We start from the raw sequence: 17,424 nt of genomic DNA on the forward strand, positions 1-17,424 counted from the left end.
TCTAATTCTCAGACACGGAACAAATCTTATTTCAGAGAAGAATGCAATTTCAAAAGTACAATGACTATACTCTCCATGAAAAAGATCTGTCTTACTTGTATTAACTAATGTACTAACAGAATTCGAACAATTTTTTGATTGATTCTGTTCGAATGCCATCAAATTTTCTTTAGCCCTGCCATTAATAGACTTTGCCTTTTATCTTTATCTTCTTATATCAGTTTTCTAAAATTCCTAATTTTCAGTTCATTTGAAGTGTTATTTCTGGGTTTTATATTTGTATGGTATATATGATACAATGAACATTTACTTAATTTTTTTCATTTTCTTTTCATCAATTTTCCTCTTAATTTTTTTTACAAGTAAAATATTTGGGAGTAACTAAGAAATAAGACAGAGAAACTGTAATGATGACCATATCCTCCTACTGACTTATGCTGAAGACAAAAGAAAAGGTATTGAGCAATTAATAACTGAAGTATATTTATATTACTTTAATACTATATCCCATTGTCAAACTTTGCACGTTTTCTATTGTTGTCATGAGGATACTGATGTAAATTCAAGACAAAAAGCTTTCCTAAATGTAATGCCACAGAGCGTGGATCCAAAATTAAGCCTAACCACCAAATGAATCTGGGATCCAATTCTAACAGTAGAATGTTTCCTTAACACCATAGCAGGCATGACTTCAGTACTGACTCAGCTATAATGATGAAACCTATTAAACCACTGACATCCTTTCTCGTAATACGATGAATTTTTCTTACACATCTCCCATTCAAGTACAGACGAGGACCAACTCTGCTTAGTTTCTGAGATATTACATGATCCTACCTCAAGCACAAAAGCATTTAAACTAACATGCTTATTAGCTTTCTTAACGTTAAAGTGATTAACATGTTACCTCTTGCTAATTTTGTGACTCAAAGAACAAGACATTCAGCATTGCTCATTTCTGGAGTTTTGTTAGACTTATTTACTTTTTTCACTATTGCAGCAATTGCAATGTATATGAAATTAGACACTAAGTGAGATACCATTTCTATAAAAATCTTTTTCAATACCTAAATATATATATATTTTAATTACAGAGATGTAGTAGTAGTATATGTGTAATAAACCAAATTATTACCTCAAGCCCTATAATATACTCAATGCTACCGCTGATTATCTAATGACTAAATCTATTAATTTAGATACCCATAATTTATGTTTATAAGTTCTATATTAAGTTTCTTTTCTGTTCTGGAATACTTGTTCCCTAGTGAAGATGCCTTGCATGTGGATATTGGGCATTACTAAACAGACATGCTGGCAGACCTGAACACGTGCTGCTTCTATGTTACGCTGAGGTAAACCAACTTTGGACAAAAAAAGTGCACAGGCTGACCAACCTTGTTGAATGGTTGGACTTCTTAGTTTGGGCACACTATCATGCTAACATACCTGCATGGCTTTTGGATGCCACATAGGGTTTCTTAGCTCTGCGACAGCACAGAATTAATGCTTCTGAGTCAGAGCTAGATCGTGGCTGGCTATCTTGGACTACAGGCATAAAAACTTGGGTCTGTCTGCACAGACATGCCCAGACCCATTCTAGTAAAGATTTCAAAATTGTTATAATATATTTTATGATCTTGAAATAAACACATAGGGCCAAATACTACTCTTACTTACACAAGAGCAAATCAGGAATAACTCATTATTTCCATATTTAATTTGCAGATCATTAACTTTAGGTCTGCTTCTCCAAATTTGCACTAGTGCCACTGAAAGAAAGATCTGCTCCTCTAACTTGGAGGTGGCAGAAGCAACCACTCATCCATTTCAGAAGAGATTCTGGCTCAACTTGTACTAATATTTACCCTTTAAGATAGCAGTATAAAGATAGAGGACCAAAAATTTTTAACACAAAGAGACAGATTTGCTGAATAAAGTAGGATTAATGTTACTGTTGAGCTTAGTTATTTGATCTTAGAATGTGAAGGACTAATTAAGGGTGGCTAGAACATGTCAAGAACAAGCAAATTATTAAAGATCTCCCTTACCTCTCCCCTACACATCCTAATGCCACCAATTCCAATTTTATTTTTTCAGTTCCAATCTTGCTACTAGACAAATGATTGTTCCCACCCTCTTTATGTGTCTCATTCTTAATGGGTAAGAAAATATTTTTGCCTTCCTTCTTTCATTCTTTCTTTCCTCATATTCCTTTAACTTCTCAGATTCCACTTTGATAGTGTCCTAGAGATTTTAAACTACCCTGCGTATCAGCAACACTTTGATGTTAAATAGTGTTACCAAGGTCATTCTGACAGAAGGACGAGAAGTAATGTTTGTTTTGAAACCGAGTGCTCTGTTTAAATCTGTTTATTTCTGTACTAAGTCTAGGCACTTTGAGTTGTCATGATGAGTCAGAGCAAAGTTGCAAAGCCTCAGTTCTACAAGGAGATTAGTCACTTTGTTTTTTTGCACTAAGCTGCTCTGAGTCAGCTTCAAATTGTTGCACATAGAGTACCTGGGTACATCTTCAAATGGTGCAGGTAACTTCAGTGCAAATTTCTGAAAGAAAAGCAGTCTCTGTATATCTGAGCAAATAATTAACTAGGCCTACCTTCTGTAATATCCCCAAATTAGAACTGGGTTTTAGAATGAAAGAAATGATGACAGTGTGAATGCTGATTTACATTTTTTCCCTTAGCCAAGGAGAAACTTTAGTGTTAGCAGCCTGAGTTTAATAAACTCTGAGTATACTAAACAATTGGTTGATCTTTGCTCTTAATTCATTAACTATTTCAGGGATTAAAAATCTAGACACTAAAACATTTACTTTCATTTTTGTCCTTTCAGTCATTGGAAATATTTTTTCTGCTTTTTAATTTCAGCAAAACTGAGAACTAGGTTTACACAATTAGGCCAGCTGCTTTAGTTGACTGTACAAAGTGATTCCAAGTTTACCATGATTATAAACAAATGACTTACTTGTATAGACCTGTTTTTTATTGATTGTCTGGGCTATATCTTTTCTTTTACTGGATGGACATACATCTGTAGTGTTTGTGTATATGTATGTGACTGTATGTGTGTGTGAATCCATATTGTTAATTTTATAATGACTGGAGCTGACATGGTATATTCTTTAGTCTGTACACTGTATATCATCTAAATACAATTCACACCATTTACATTGTATGTCAAAACTCAGTGTATTTGCAACATACAGTGTGAAAATGAAGTGTATTACTATTGTATAAATATTTTTACATCTATAGATGTAAACTCTATAAACTCAAACACACTAACCCAAATTGTCTCTCTAGCCAACAATATCATCCTGATGCTTTTTGGAGAAAAAACCCACAAGAAACTGTCAGATTTCTCTGAATCGCACGCTGTATTAATGCTTTTATTTTTATTTCTCCACAGAGAAGCATGTAAAAATAACCTGAAGCTAAAAGTAGTGAACTCTAGAGAAGGAAGAAGGAAAATGAACCCATCCACTTGTCCGTTATGACAAATTAGTGTTGCTCTGAGGCCATTTTGAGTTATTTCCACCTGTATGAGGCCTGTATTTGCTCCCCTCTCCAAACAGTATGTTAGTCACCTTTTCATAATGGCCCTCCTTACTTGTTTTTCTTTTCTTCAGACCATTTGACACATCCTGCTGTTTTACTAGGCATTCAGAAGACTTTAGCATGCCTTCTAATCATAGCATATTAAAGAACAAGCAAATGTTAATGTCTTGATTCAAACTAAAATATTAATGTTACTAAATTATTTTCCAGAGAAATACTGTGGCTATTTATTATTTCATTTATTTTCTAGAGAAAGTATTACGGCCAACACCCCACAAATGCATAATCACTGTATGGAGGAATCACATCAAATACGACTTTTCCTGCATACTTCTCTGCCACCTGTTTGTATTCTGACTTACTTAATAACTAGTAACTACTTATTATCAAACTAACAATAGGCATTTAAATATGTAAATAAGAATAAACATGGGGTATTATCTGTTGCATATGTTCATTCTTTAAACTTATTTATGTCATCTACATGTATACCCTTGATTTTGTTCTGTAACTACCCATCCAAATGACAAACAAAAATAGTAATGAATTCTATAAACTTATTTGGGACATAATTTATTTGTAAGACTGTATGAAATACAGTTTTATTACATCATACAATGCTTTTATGTTGAAGGGATTAGCATCCAGTGCCAGGTTCACTTTGCAAGATTCAAAAGTAATTGACGAACGAACACTTCAGAATCTGATTTAAGAAGCAACAGCAGAATGTTAGGCAAGATTTTGAAATCTTCTGAGCACTACTCCTTTATAAACTGCCTGGAGATGTGAAATACATTGCTATGAAATGCAGTGATACAAATGCATACCTTGTACATTTTATCTTCAGGAGTTTTAGGATATAAATTTTGGAGGTGTTTTTATTCAAAAAAATGAAGAAATACTTTATTTCAAAATATATCAAATGCCTTTATTAAAAAAGAGAGGTAAGCCTGTTCTAATCTAGTATGAAATATAATTTAGAGACTCACTGCCCCTCTATTATTATTTATTCTTCATATTGTGAAGGTCATTATGCTGCATATTGTACAAATACACAGAAATAACACTGAACTGCCAACAGTACTAAGTAACAGAAAATTCTATTACCGAAAGCACAGTAGCAAGGGAAGCCCTGAAAGGCATTAAGTGATTGATTTTGCACTGATACAACACATTTACGCAGACTCTTTCCTCTCCCCTACTGTCACTCACATCAAGCCATGGGTACAGGGGAAAATTACCCTATTCTCTGAGATGCATCAGTACCAAGAAGTGCTGAGTTCATCTACTCCGATATATTAAAAATAAGTACAATATAAAACAATTCATACAAATGATGTCACTGTTACCTAAAAAGGCACTATAGATAACGCCTCTTCTCAGAACTCCATAAAACTGTGAATAATACCATGGAAGCAGACTAACACTTGTTCACTGGCCACAGGGTATGCCAGTCATAGAGACAGTCTAGATCAGGTTTACCAGTTTTACCTTCTACACTATAAGGGCGTATCTGTCAGAATGACTGCTACGTTCCTAAAAAACACAGGCACATCATATTTTTTATAATTATGATCATTTATTTCTCAGTCTATTCTTCAGTTTTTGTAAAGTGATGGAAAATAAAGCTTGACAAGCATAAAAGACTAACAAGAATAACAGAACAGCCCAGACAATTGAGTATCAGGACACAGAGCAAATACTCAGTAACAATCTCCTGTTGTTTCAATTTATTGCAACATAATTTTTTTCCTGGCTTTATTATAACCTATTTTCTTTTGTAAAAATGTTTAGTTGTTGTGAAAACTACTTGTGAATCTGTGAATGCTCTTTCTGAAGAACAAACGTAGGTGTAAGGATCATACAGAATGGAATTTCAAGTTGCGTGCTTAAAATTAGATTGCACAATCTATATTTGTGTTGGTGAGCAGCCACTTACCCAAGCAGTCCTACAGGCTAAACTGAACAAATTGATATTTCCTCATGCATTTCCTCCTATATTGATAGGTGCATAATTTGTCCCTTAAGTGCATGGTTCAGGTAAAATTTTCTTAAAATTTCACTATAAATGTATAGATGTCTATCATTGAAATGACCAATTTCAACATATGCTATCCTATCTACTTTAGATTTTCCTCCTTCATCAACCAGGAAAAAACCCCCAACTATTCAATGTCAGGCTTCACATAGAATTACTGTTCCTACCAAATTAGAATTCTAAATGCTTGATTCCTAGTAGGTTACCAGAATCATTAACCTCTTTAGCCATTACGAACAATGGACCTTTGCATTGCTAGCTGATCTAATACTAACAAATGAATACTTTAATTTCAATTATTTACAGATAAATCACTGTTCATCTGTAAAATCTGCTGGCTGAATCTGTTATAAGTCACTGCAGAGCTTAATTAGCTGATCAGCTGATTATTTGCTCACACTGTTCTTAAATTCTTAAATTTAAAACACAGGAAATACTTATTTTTGTTGGTTTGCATGTGAGTACGGTTTCTTTTCTGAAAAAAATTACCAAGAACTCAGATTTGTTTAATGGTGTTTTACTTGGTGATCATTAGTCTTGCCAAATCTGCCTGGAATCAAACTCAAACAGTACTTTGCAAGCCATGTAGGTGTTGCTGATATATTCGCTCACTGCGACAGATTTGCTTCCTATAGGATGAAAAGTGAGTGCTCAAGGAACAAGCATTAGTTTCAGACCCGACGAGTACAGTGTCCCACCTACCTAAAAATGAGCAGTAAAACATACTTAATACACCAGGCATCTGATGGCCATAAAGTTCCGTGTGGAAGTTGTAAGGCGTTCTTGCATTCTGCTGTGCCATCACGCCATCCTTCCTGAAAACTATATTAAGTTTTCAGAAACTGTATTAATGAGCAAACCTCGAAGAGACATCATCTCCTTCCATGAGTAAGTGGAGAAGTTGGGGGAAATTGGGTCGGAAGTAAACATAATCGTCATTTTGCTGCCTTCTGTATCAGCAAAGGGAGCTGACTGGACATGGGAGAGGGAATTTGCTTCCTCTGGCAAAGGGCTGATCGCACACTCCCCACTTGTGCAATGCTACAGCTCAGGGGAAGTATGATTCAGAGGACCGTCTCTGAGTCATAATTTCTTTCTGAGCTCCTTCTGAACTGGTAAGGCTATGTTTTGTCCTGTACTTGGAACTACAAGCAAAGATTCCATCTTACCCTACGTTTTGAAATGTGTCAAGGAGTTCAAAAGCACTAACTTTGTGAGGGGCACCAGCACACGTTATTTTCTACTCAGCATTACTTCACTTTGCAATAGTTAAACAAGACTAATGTATTTTACGTTAACAAAAAAAAGCAACCACCGCTGCTAATGACTTTCAACAGCAGAACAGCCTATTTAGTATCTGTGTTTTCTAAAACGTCGGTATTGTCCTGCCACCCATTTAAGATAATTACGTATCTCATATCTAGAGAAGACATATCCATCATACACATGGAAAGCTGAGACCTTAATTACCTAAAGTTTACAGAAATCCTAGATGACAGCACCACAGAACGGCCCGCAGCGGAGCGGCAGATCCCGGCGGGGGGGGGGTCCCTCAGGCAGGGAAGCGCCGAGGCAGCGGCGAGACCCGCCAAGCGCCGGCAGCTCTCGCGAGACCTGGGCGTTGCCACAGCAACCGCCACCACCCCTCCCCCCCCCCCGCCCGCGCGTGGCGCCGCAGTTTGCGCGGGAAGGGCATCGTCACCCCCAGCGGCTCCAGAGGGGCGTTCAGCCGGCGGCCGTGGCCCTCCCTGGAGGAGCTTTGCTGTGGGATTCCACCCGGCTGAGAGCCACGTCCTCCTCGCTCACCAGAATGGATGTGGCAACCCGGACAGAGCTCCCACAAAAGCGTGCAGCCGTCCAGGCCTCAGGCTGCAGGGCGTGCCGGAGCCTTTCACTGGTAACGGATGGCAGTAGCGAGAGCAGCTGCGTGAGGTGTCACCAACTGGACGATCTGCTCAGCCTGGTGGCAGAGCTACGGGAGGAAGTACAAAGGTTAAGGAGCATCAGGGAGTCGAAAGAGAGAGGCTGGTGGAACCATGCTCTGCCCTTCCCGAGACAGAAACAGGAACAACCACCAGAAAAAAAACATCAAAGGGATCCTCTGTCCTCCCCCCGCCAGGCAGAAGGCAGTAGCTTAAAGGAAAGGAGTCAGTGGAGGCAAGTCCATGCTCGGGGCGGCAGGCGAACCCCCTCCTTGCCCACCTCGCCTCCCCAGGTGCCTCGTACAACCGGTATGAGGCTCTGGATGTGGAAGGCCAGTCAGTGGATGATGTGGATGATGGTCCATCTGCACCAGAGGTGTCGCCAAGGTCAGACAGGTCTAACCCCCATATCACGACCACTTCCATGAGGAAGAAAAGACGGGTTATAGTTGTAGGTGACTCCCTTCTGAGGGGAACAGACGGTCCAATATGCCGGACAGACCCTCCTCTTAGGTAAGTCTGCTGCCTCCCTGGGGCCTGGGTTAAGGGCATCACTAGGAAACTTCCCAGCCTGGTACAGCCCTCGGACTATTACCCATTACTGTTTTTCAATAATGGAATGGTCTACATGACACCAGGCCTGCTGGCATTGGATAGGATTCATCCTTCTCAAAGGGGGAGGAGGGTCTTTGCTCAGGAGCTAGTGGGGCTCATTGACAGAACTTTAAACTGGACTTGAAGGAGGAGGGGGATAATATCAGGCTCACCCATGACAAACCAAGGGACGACACGCCAAGGTTAGAGGGATGAAGTGCTAGCAAGGGCCCTCAGCCTGTTCCTCTGAGACTTGCTGGGTACACTGCAGCACACCTGAAGTCTTAAGGAGATGAGCCAGGGGCTCCTGAGGTAATCAGAGCAAATGGGGGAACACAGGTGAAATACCTCAAAGGAATTAAGGGTGTGTTCCTGTAAAAAGGTGACATGGCCCACAGCCCAGCTGGAGTGTCTCTACACTAATGCACGCAGCATGGGCAACCAACAGGAGGAGTTGGAAGCCACTGTCCTAGAAAGCTATGACCTGGTTGCCATTCCTGAAACTTGGTGGTACAAATCCCATGACAGGACTGCGGCTATCGATGGCTACAGGCTGTTCAGAAGGGACAGGTGACAAAGGAGGCGTTGCCCTCTACATCAAGAAATGGATAGATTGTGAAGATCACTTCTATTCTTCAAGTATTTCTTCCATAACGTGGTGGGTTGACCCTGGCTGGAGGCCAGGTGCCCAGCAAAGCTGCTCCATCACTCCCACTCCTCAGCTGGACAGGGGAGAGAAAATACAACAAAAGGCTCGTGGGTCGAGATAAGGACAGGGAGAGATCACTCACCAATTACCATCATAGGCTAAACAGACTCGACTTGGGGAAATTAGTTTAATTTAATTTCCTAATGGTTATGGAAGGTCTTTTCTCCCTGTGCCATGGATAGAACTTGGTGGAGAATATGGGCATTTTGAATCACCTTCCTCCACGTGGCCTGTGTGCACAGGACTTCCTCTGGATCTCTGAAGACCTCATCATTGTCTAGATCACTGTAGATGACTTAGAGTACCACTAATTCTCTCAGGTAGTGGATGCCTTCATCCACGGTTGTCCGCTTTCCTGGGTAGTTCACAAGATCTTCCTTAAACATGTATCTTGGCCTCACACTTCAGAGGCACCATCTCCAGAGACTGCAAATCACTGCCTCTTTTCCAATTCCTCTCTCAATTCCCTGGTTTCTAGCAAGGGATCCCCACTGTTGCACTTCCTTACCTCCCAATTGCTGACTGTTGGCCCTGTTACCCCAGCTTCGGAGCAGCCAGGCAGCAATCTGCTCACCTGGCTGGCAGCTGTCATCTTTCCGCATGTCTCCAAGTTCTGATGAGGTCAGGGACCGGGTAGTTTCTGCTTCATGTCCGATTTCTCTCGCTCCTTCCTCACATTTCTTTGCCAAAGGACTGGCTTCTTGATCAAACTCTTCCTCTTTTTCCTCTGCCCTTCACTGACCTTGGTGTCTGCATAGTTGTTTCACACCCATAATCCTTGAAATTCAGTAGTATCCTGAAATATTAACAAAAGCGTCTACATTTTTAGATGACCTCATAAAAACAACTTTGACAAACTGTTTCTTGAGATTCCCAACCCACGTGATAGTTCATGGATTGCTAAAGATAATCCATTTGACAAACTGAATGTTTACGTTACTCTGACAAGAGGCATTACAGAGCAAAGGTTTCAGCTTATCCACAGCAAAAATTTGATTTGTCTTGTTTACTCCTTATTTATCCCTCTGAGGCTACCTGCTAGCCTGAAATGTTCTACCACTAGCTATCTTCTGCATCAAGCAGTGCAGCACCACATGAAAAGACACAGTGCTGAGGACATGAAGTTCATACTACATGGATTTACAGGGTTTTACTTTATACTAACTTTAATTTGGTCCCGTAGATTGACTATTCATTAGCAGCTGGAGTGCATTACAGCTATGTCTGCATTAGCAAGAAATACAGAACAGTAGAGCAGATCTGGAGGACAAAGAGTTGGTGTGGAAAACTTGATGTCCACTCTACATGCATTTTGTAGTTTACCTGACAGCAGTTCTCGGCTGGTTCAATGAACAGATAATCCATCATCGTGCTGTTGTACCACAGCTTTTGATCTAATTTCATCTGAAAGGAATTCAGTTTGCGCACTCCAAGACTGCTACACATTGCAAATCAAAGTAGGTGAGTAGGAACAAATGATAAATTAATTTTAAAAGTTAACTTCTAATCCAAACTAAAACACTAATGATTGTACTCCTGGAATGCATCTTCTGGTTTAGATTCATCAAAAAGGAATTCAGTTTGCATGCTCCAAGACGTTCAGTCCTCTTCAAAAGTGAGCTCTTAAACCTAAAACGCTGATGCAGACACCCCCTTTGCAACGCAAGCAGAGAGGAGCTCTGTTCTTTGCTTCACCCTATGCTTTCTTGCAGAGCTCCACACAATTAGTTTGCTTCTTTGTAGGCATTTGTGCTTTAGAATGGGAAGTTTTTTGGAGTGGTGTCCTTTACTATAACCTGTATCATTCCCTGTTCCATAGAGTGAAGAGACATAAAACACCCCTTTACTACCTTGCATGGGCTACCTGTATTTAGATAATAGTGTGTAAGAAAGAGAAACATGTGCAAAGCCACTATCATGCTTTCCTGCAAATGCGTAAAAATGGCTCCATACAGCGAGGAGCAAAGGCACTTTTCCATGCACTGACCACTGCAGTTACCACAGAAATTTATTGTTTGAAGAAGACTGAAACATCACCCTAAGCTGGCACTTATTCTGCAATGGAAATTGGCCACTTTTCTTTAAAAAAAAAAAAAAGTAATAGTGAAGTTACAGTATTATTTCTTACTGACAGAAGGTCTGGTATCCTCAGAAATGGATTATGCTGCTCCTATATGACAAATGGAGACATTTCTGAGCTGTCAGTCAAAGATACCGTACAGCAAAAATACCAGCCCAACTTTTCCAACAGAAAGCTCAGACTCAGCTGAAAAAGAAAACAACACGTGGGAGTACCAGCTTCTGTGTGAAAAAGGATTCTATATGCCAGGATTCCTTCTTTAAAATATTTTCCCTTAAGTTAGATGATAATTTCTCTTCTGATAAATATTTTTCTTAAGCTCAGGTGATCATCTGTTGCTCCATTATACACCACCGCAATTCTAACGAAACCTGGCTCTACTCCATGTATCAGGAAGTACAAGAAATCTAAATAAAGAGTTAGTCAATTAACAACTGTGCATTCCAATTTTTTTTCCTAATTCAGTTGTCCATAAACATTTAAAATATATGCCCTTACATAACAAAGAATGATAATTCAGACACAATTAGGAGATTCCACGGGAATTATTTTCAGAAAATTATTTTGTTGGCCATAACAAGATTAAAAACTCAATATATCTTGCTGTACAGATGAGACAGAATTCTTTCTCTGTTATACCAAAAAGAAAGGACAATTTCTGTCAACTAGATGATAAAATAAAGAAGCTAAAGGAAAATAACACCACATAAAACTGCATAAGTAATAGTCAATTCATTAAGTGTGGCTGTGGTTAAGATGAGCACATGGACACTCATTCCCTGAGACAGATACTGCTGGAGAAATTCAGGTTAAAAACAATCTGACCTCCACTGGTATTCAAGTATTGACACTCTAAGACTGAAGCTGTCACCACAACAAGCAAGTACCTCAAACACACAAATGCGGTTTGCAAACTTCTATTTGCTACCTCTACTGCTAAAGAAACCTCCATTAGGAAAGGAAGACAAAAATTACTTGCAACTTCCCAAGTCAAAAAATGAAACTGAAAGGCAAATTGTTTGTTTTGTTTTGTTGCTTTTTTTAACTTAAGGCATTTTTACAAGCAAGGATGGAGATAATAATTACAGAAGCTCTATCATCCAGCATAAAGCTGAAATTTCTCATTTATGAGCTGTCTAGAGGGTATTTTCTTTAACTTCCACTAATAATTTTTTTAAAAATCAAAGAATTAAAGACATGCTGGCTAATCAATATATAACACCTTTTTGGGAAATACGATGTACTAGCAAAAAAAGGTGACAGGAAAGGTTCGTTTGCACTCAGTTTGGGGAAAAAATGCTTTTCCTTTATGAAAACAGTCCCATCTGCTCATTACCATTAGTACTTGAAAACTGACACTGATTATACCATTTTTTATTTCCAGTTATATAAATGGGTATCTTTAATTTCTGTTCCACCCTGCTATTCTCCAAAGACTATCTGTGAAATTAGTTTATAAAAGTCTGGTTGCTTTAGTAGTTTCTGTATCTTACTGACCTGGACATACAGCCAAAAACTGTGTATTGCAAAGGGGCACTTTTATGTTTCTTTCACTAAAGTAGTTGCATAGTATTTAACAGTCCCAAAGCTATCATCACTATATAACCCAAATAGCCACTATCCATAAATAGGAAAACAAATAGGCAGAATAATCTTACTATTCATTCCTGACCCAGTGAGAAAATGTTTTGCAAATTTGAGCATATGCCTTTGAAAAACAGCATTCTGTGGTTCTTTTCACTGCATGGTGACACTATCCCCAATTATACAAAACAGTAAAGAAACCAAGCGTCTGCGTATTTTCTGTGGACAATTATGTGATAGGATTAGATAGATGGTGAAAGGAGTATAATGGAACAAGTAAACAACCAGATCTTCATTATCAGAGAGGTGCTGAGCACCCGCAGCTCCCTCTAAATTAAATTGGGCAACTCTTTAATATGTCTGCCTTTAATCTTTGTGCCTAAAAATCTTAAATTCAAATCTATACATTTTCATAAATGAGCATCATCATAAATGCTGTGAACGTTCCGGTATCTTATTTCAACACAGCAAGGCAGGCCTGGATGAGAGAAGTAAGAGTTCATCTACCTCATACCTGGAAAATGCATGTTTAGGGGACTCTTGACACACGGTGGATTCTGTGCATTTTGTAGGGATAAAGGAAGCCCTCAGGTTGGCTTTTATAATGATTTCTATATAACCCTTGATACCACAATACCTGAGGTTCTCAGTCATCAACAGATTTTATCTCCAAAAACACTCTTCTGAGAAAGGGAGGAATTATTATTTCCATTTAATGACTAAGGAATTGAAGAACAAGATAGATTGAGAGATTTGCCGAGGGATGTAGGGCAAACCTGCCACAAACTCAGGCGACAGCTTAGAATTCCCGATCTGTGCCATAAACAGAAGGCATTTTTCTCCTCTAGATCTTGGCTAAGAAACGTCACAATCATTTAATTTTCTCATTCCACCGACATACAATGAATTGGGAAGTTTCCTCGTCTGCAGAATAACCTAGCTATAATCGATTAATTTAAAGCTGCTATTCTATTTGATTTCGTGAGCTAACTTTGCTGTGTGTAAAAATCACAGTATGTCCATACTGAGAACAGAACTGCTAAGAAGTTAACGAGAGCAGGCTACTTTGGAGATGTAAAGATAAAATGAGACTTCTAGGGGAAGAGTTTGGGCCATAAATATACATTATGAAGAATTACATTAATTTATTTTGCAAACTAAGTTAAAATAGTTAATAAAGTGTTAGAAACATATACAAATCTATACTTAGTGAAACAGTGTAACACATAAAATTAAAAACTATGAAGCTTACCTTTCACTCATCATCCTTTGGTTGCTAAATACTTCTGGGATATTTTTATTTTAAATTTCTGCAGAGAGGTAATCTGGAGTTCCTTTCATTTTTATGAACATGTCAAAGATTGAGCTAGGACTGTGTTTTACTACTCAACAAAACTGACTTCTTTTTTGTCTTTTATTGGGGAATTACTCCTGTCGATGCAACTGAGGATGGGCATAATATAGACTGGTGAAACTAGAAGAAATGCGCGATAAATCATGCGATATTGTGTCCAAACCATTTACCTCTTACATCTTAACTGAATTAATAATATTGCTCTTTGCGGAATTTCACGGACACCTACAGGAATCCGTTACTTGTCCCTCAATACTTCTGCAGCAGATGACATCTATGGCCCTCCGTTTGGCTCAACAGTACGACTACCAATCGCTTAATTACTTCATATTACAGACATTATTATAGCCACTTGTGGAAACTACAATAAGAGAAATGGTTTCAAATTTCTGGTCTGTTACAGCGCCTGCCTCATGCAGACACTTGGTAGGGTAGAAAGAGCAAATACATGAAACATAAAGCAAACATACCTCCAGCTCTAAGAACTACAGGTTCTTCAAGTCTGGTGGAGATCAAGAGACACAAAGAGGGGATCTTGATTTCCCTTTACAGTTGCTGGAAGACAATATAACCACAGTTAAGGCAGCATTTCATACTCAGGCTATGTTGGGTTCTGTAAGTGAAACTAAAGAGTATAAAACTGACTCTATGTAACAGTGGGGCACTGACTTTACAGTAAACTATGGCTATGGGTTAGACCAGTAGCCAGAGAAACAGTGAGACAGAAATCTTCAAAAGTTTGTGGAAGTTATAATACTCTGTAACATAAAAGATAGTAAAATTAGCTCCTATCCTGTATCTAGACAATTATTTCGGTAATGGAAGGATATCACATAATAACAGGTATTCTTACATATTTTATAGGAGCTACAAAAATAAAAAATCATTACGACAGAAAATTGGTAACTTTGATTCAATAACTGCATCAAAGAGTCTAAACAACATTTATTTGAAGAGAGATAAAACAAGTAACTTATTCTTCCTGCTAATGAAAGTTGAGAAAGCACATGCAAGTTAAAGATTAGTTTGCAGTTTGGGGAAGTATTTCCAAATAGTCACATAGAAAAATATGAAAAATTTCAGTTTTCAGGAAGGCTAAGCACTCTTTTTAAGCCAGAGAGGGCCCATCAGAAAAATCCATTTCTATTAGCTCTGGTCTTTGCAGCTACCTGTGGGTCTGATCACGTGCATCCACCACCCCAAAATTCTACATGACTGAATTACGCATGCTTTGCTTTCTCAACTCCCTAGCAAAAACATGGCAAGTGCAGAGTAACAGTAAAAGACTTAAGAGAGACCAGAAAACACTGATACATTTCTTCTTACATACAGAGACAGCTTATTCATAGTTACTGTCAAGCAAGCCCAGAGGTTGATGACTAAAAAAAACCCGTAAACAAAACAGAAAACCCAACCCCTTTTCTTTCAAATTGTTTCCTTTCTTCCTCCCACATGTATCCTTCAGCAACCAGCTGGAATAAGCATGTAACGAATGCCGTTCACCTTGCTCTATAGTTTTAAGTCTTTCATGTATTTAAAACTTTAAAACCACGTTAAATTTTCATGTAAAAGTACAGAAAGAAATCCAAACAACATATGGAAATGCGCAAGCAATCTCAACTCCACCCAACTGACGGACCAGGTAGAAAAGCATGAAAAATAAAAGGAATACATCTTCAAAAACCAGCTTAATTCTACCAGGGCTATCAACAATGTAATGCAATATAATTGTACAGCTATTGCATGATAGCATTGCTTGGCAGAACCAACGTTACTGGGGTGTTTAGTTGTGTTATTTTCATACTAACATGTTTGAATTTCTTTAAAAACTAAATTTAATCTCAGTTTCTTAGTGTTTATAATACTTGTTTGGGGAATAATTACACTTCTGTAGTTACAACTTATTCACTGTATTGCCATAACACTTAGGAGCTATAATCATGGACAAGAACATATTGTGTTAGATGCTGTAAAAACACAAAACAAAAAAAGATTGCCATTTAAACGCATGATGAGCAGGCAGTGAACAGACAGAGAATGGAGAAGTACAAAGAAATAATGAGGCATTAACAATCAATATGGCAAGTACAAGATTTGGTGTGCCAGCTTCCAAATTGAGTTACTGGAGACTCCAGAAAATCTCTTTTCCCACATCCAAGAGGCAGAATGAAAGAAAACATAGAGCTATTTATCCAAAAATTTAACACGTGGGTGGTGGAAGTTGGTGTCGGGGATTGGTGAGAGTTGTCATCTAAATAATGAATCATAGGTGAGGTAGACAAACAACGACCTTGAAAGCAAATCAAGTACATTATATTTGAGTGAGAGAGAAGGGAGAGCTAGTAAAGAGACATATGGTCAAAATTACTGGCTCGGGAAACGATATTTGCAGTCATATTACAGAAAAGATGACTATTTTTACAGTTACGTGACTGATATACACAAACTCCTAACTCAAATCTACCTTTGGCAGGGGCACTTTTATTAAAAATGAGGTGATGGCACCACTGGGGCCTGCGTCGGTGGGCGACACCCTGACCTCCACCGCGGAGTCTCCACCGCCGCAGCAGACGCAGGAAGGTAGGGGAGCCGCTTCTGTTCTTGGCCGCGAGTGTTTGCGGGGAGGGTCACGGAGCTGCTGTGCTTCTGTGCCAATTAAATGCCTCTCCGAGGACACTTGGTGAGCTGGCAGGGGAAAGAATTAATTAGGAGAGGAAGAAAGCATTACGGAGGTAGGAAGAGGGCTAGAAACGCTTCCACACCCTCCCATACTCTCTCTTAAATGGTGGAACACCTGCGCCTCTGATAATGCCTAGCCCTGTATGTTAACACCACCACAACTAACCTGGATGGATGAGAGAGAATTTTACAGCGCCCAAGCGCGCCCATTCACAACTGGGTTGCAAAACAGAAGGATTTTGCTCTTCACTCATCGTATTTTGATCTAAAATTCAGGGATTATGTCAGTGGCCTGCTTGGATACCACAAGCTGAACATCGTATGTGGTTACCGAGCAGTTGTGGAAGTGAAGCGGGTCGCTACTCGAGCCAAACCCAACCCCGACCGGCACCGGGCGATCCCCAGACCACGACAATCGCCGAACGACGCAGCGGCGCGTCCAAAATAACAAAACCGCTCTACCGCCGGGCACTGCGGTTTAGTGAAACCGCATCGCCTCCGGTCAGAACAGGCAACGCACGTTGCCGGGGGGGTTGGTGGAGGTTCCCAGGGTACGTGAGGACGAAGGAGCTGAGGCAGGAGCCCTGCGGACACACGCGTGTCACGGGGACGGCCGGTTTTGCACTCGGCTCCAACGGTCGCTCGCGCGCTGACGGGTTGTTTACTTCCTCCGCGGCGCGCGCGCCCGCCCGCCCGCTCGCTCGCTCACCCCGCCCTCCCTGCGCTCCGCCACCGCCCCGCGCGCCCGGCGTGTCCCCCGCCGAGCACCCCGCCGGCCAATCGGGGGCCGCCCCCCGGCCGCGCGCGCGGAGGGGCGGGGGCTTCGCCGAACGGGAGCTGGGCGAAGGCGACGTCGGCCGGTAGCGCTCGTCGGACGGGACTCTGC

The 17,424-nt window shown here is 40.0% G+C and overlaps 2 long non-coding RNA genes across 3 annotated transcripts; one reads left to right on the forward strand and one right to left on the reverse strand.

The window, feature by feature from the left end:
* Positions 1–297: 297 nt before the first annotated feature.
* LOC138690699 (uncharacterized) lies at positions 298–3,741 on the forward strand. The gene is made up of 3 exons (XR_011329457.1): positions 298–455; positions 2,101–2,163; positions 3,430–3,741. It is a non-coding gene; the product is annotated as an uncharacterized lncRNA (long non-coding RNA).
* A 384-nt stretch (positions 3,742–4,125) lies between these two features.
* On the reverse strand, positions 4,126–17,350 carry LOC104322121 (uncharacterized). 2 transcript variants are annotated; one of them, XR_011329454.1, is made up of 6 exons: positions 16,324–17,350; positions 14,330–14,414; positions 9,416–9,637; positions 7,087–8,854; positions 6,319–6,438; positions 4,126–4,355 (listed from the first exon to the last, which is right to left on the reverse strand). It is a non-coding gene; the product is annotated as an uncharacterized lncRNA (long non-coding RNA). The 2 variants fall into 2 exon arrangements; XR_011329453.1 differs by having other exon boundaries at positions 4,126–6,245.
* Positions 17,351–17,424: the final 74 nt, after the last annotated feature.

The sequence above is a fragment of the Haliaeetus albicilla genome, chromosome 23 (genome assembly GCF_947461875.1).
Source record: "Haliaeetus albicilla chromosome 23, bHalAlb1.1, whole genome shotgun sequence".
NCBI lineage: Eukaryota > Metazoa > Chordata > Aves > Accipitriformes > Accipitridae > Haliaeetus > Haliaeetus albicilla.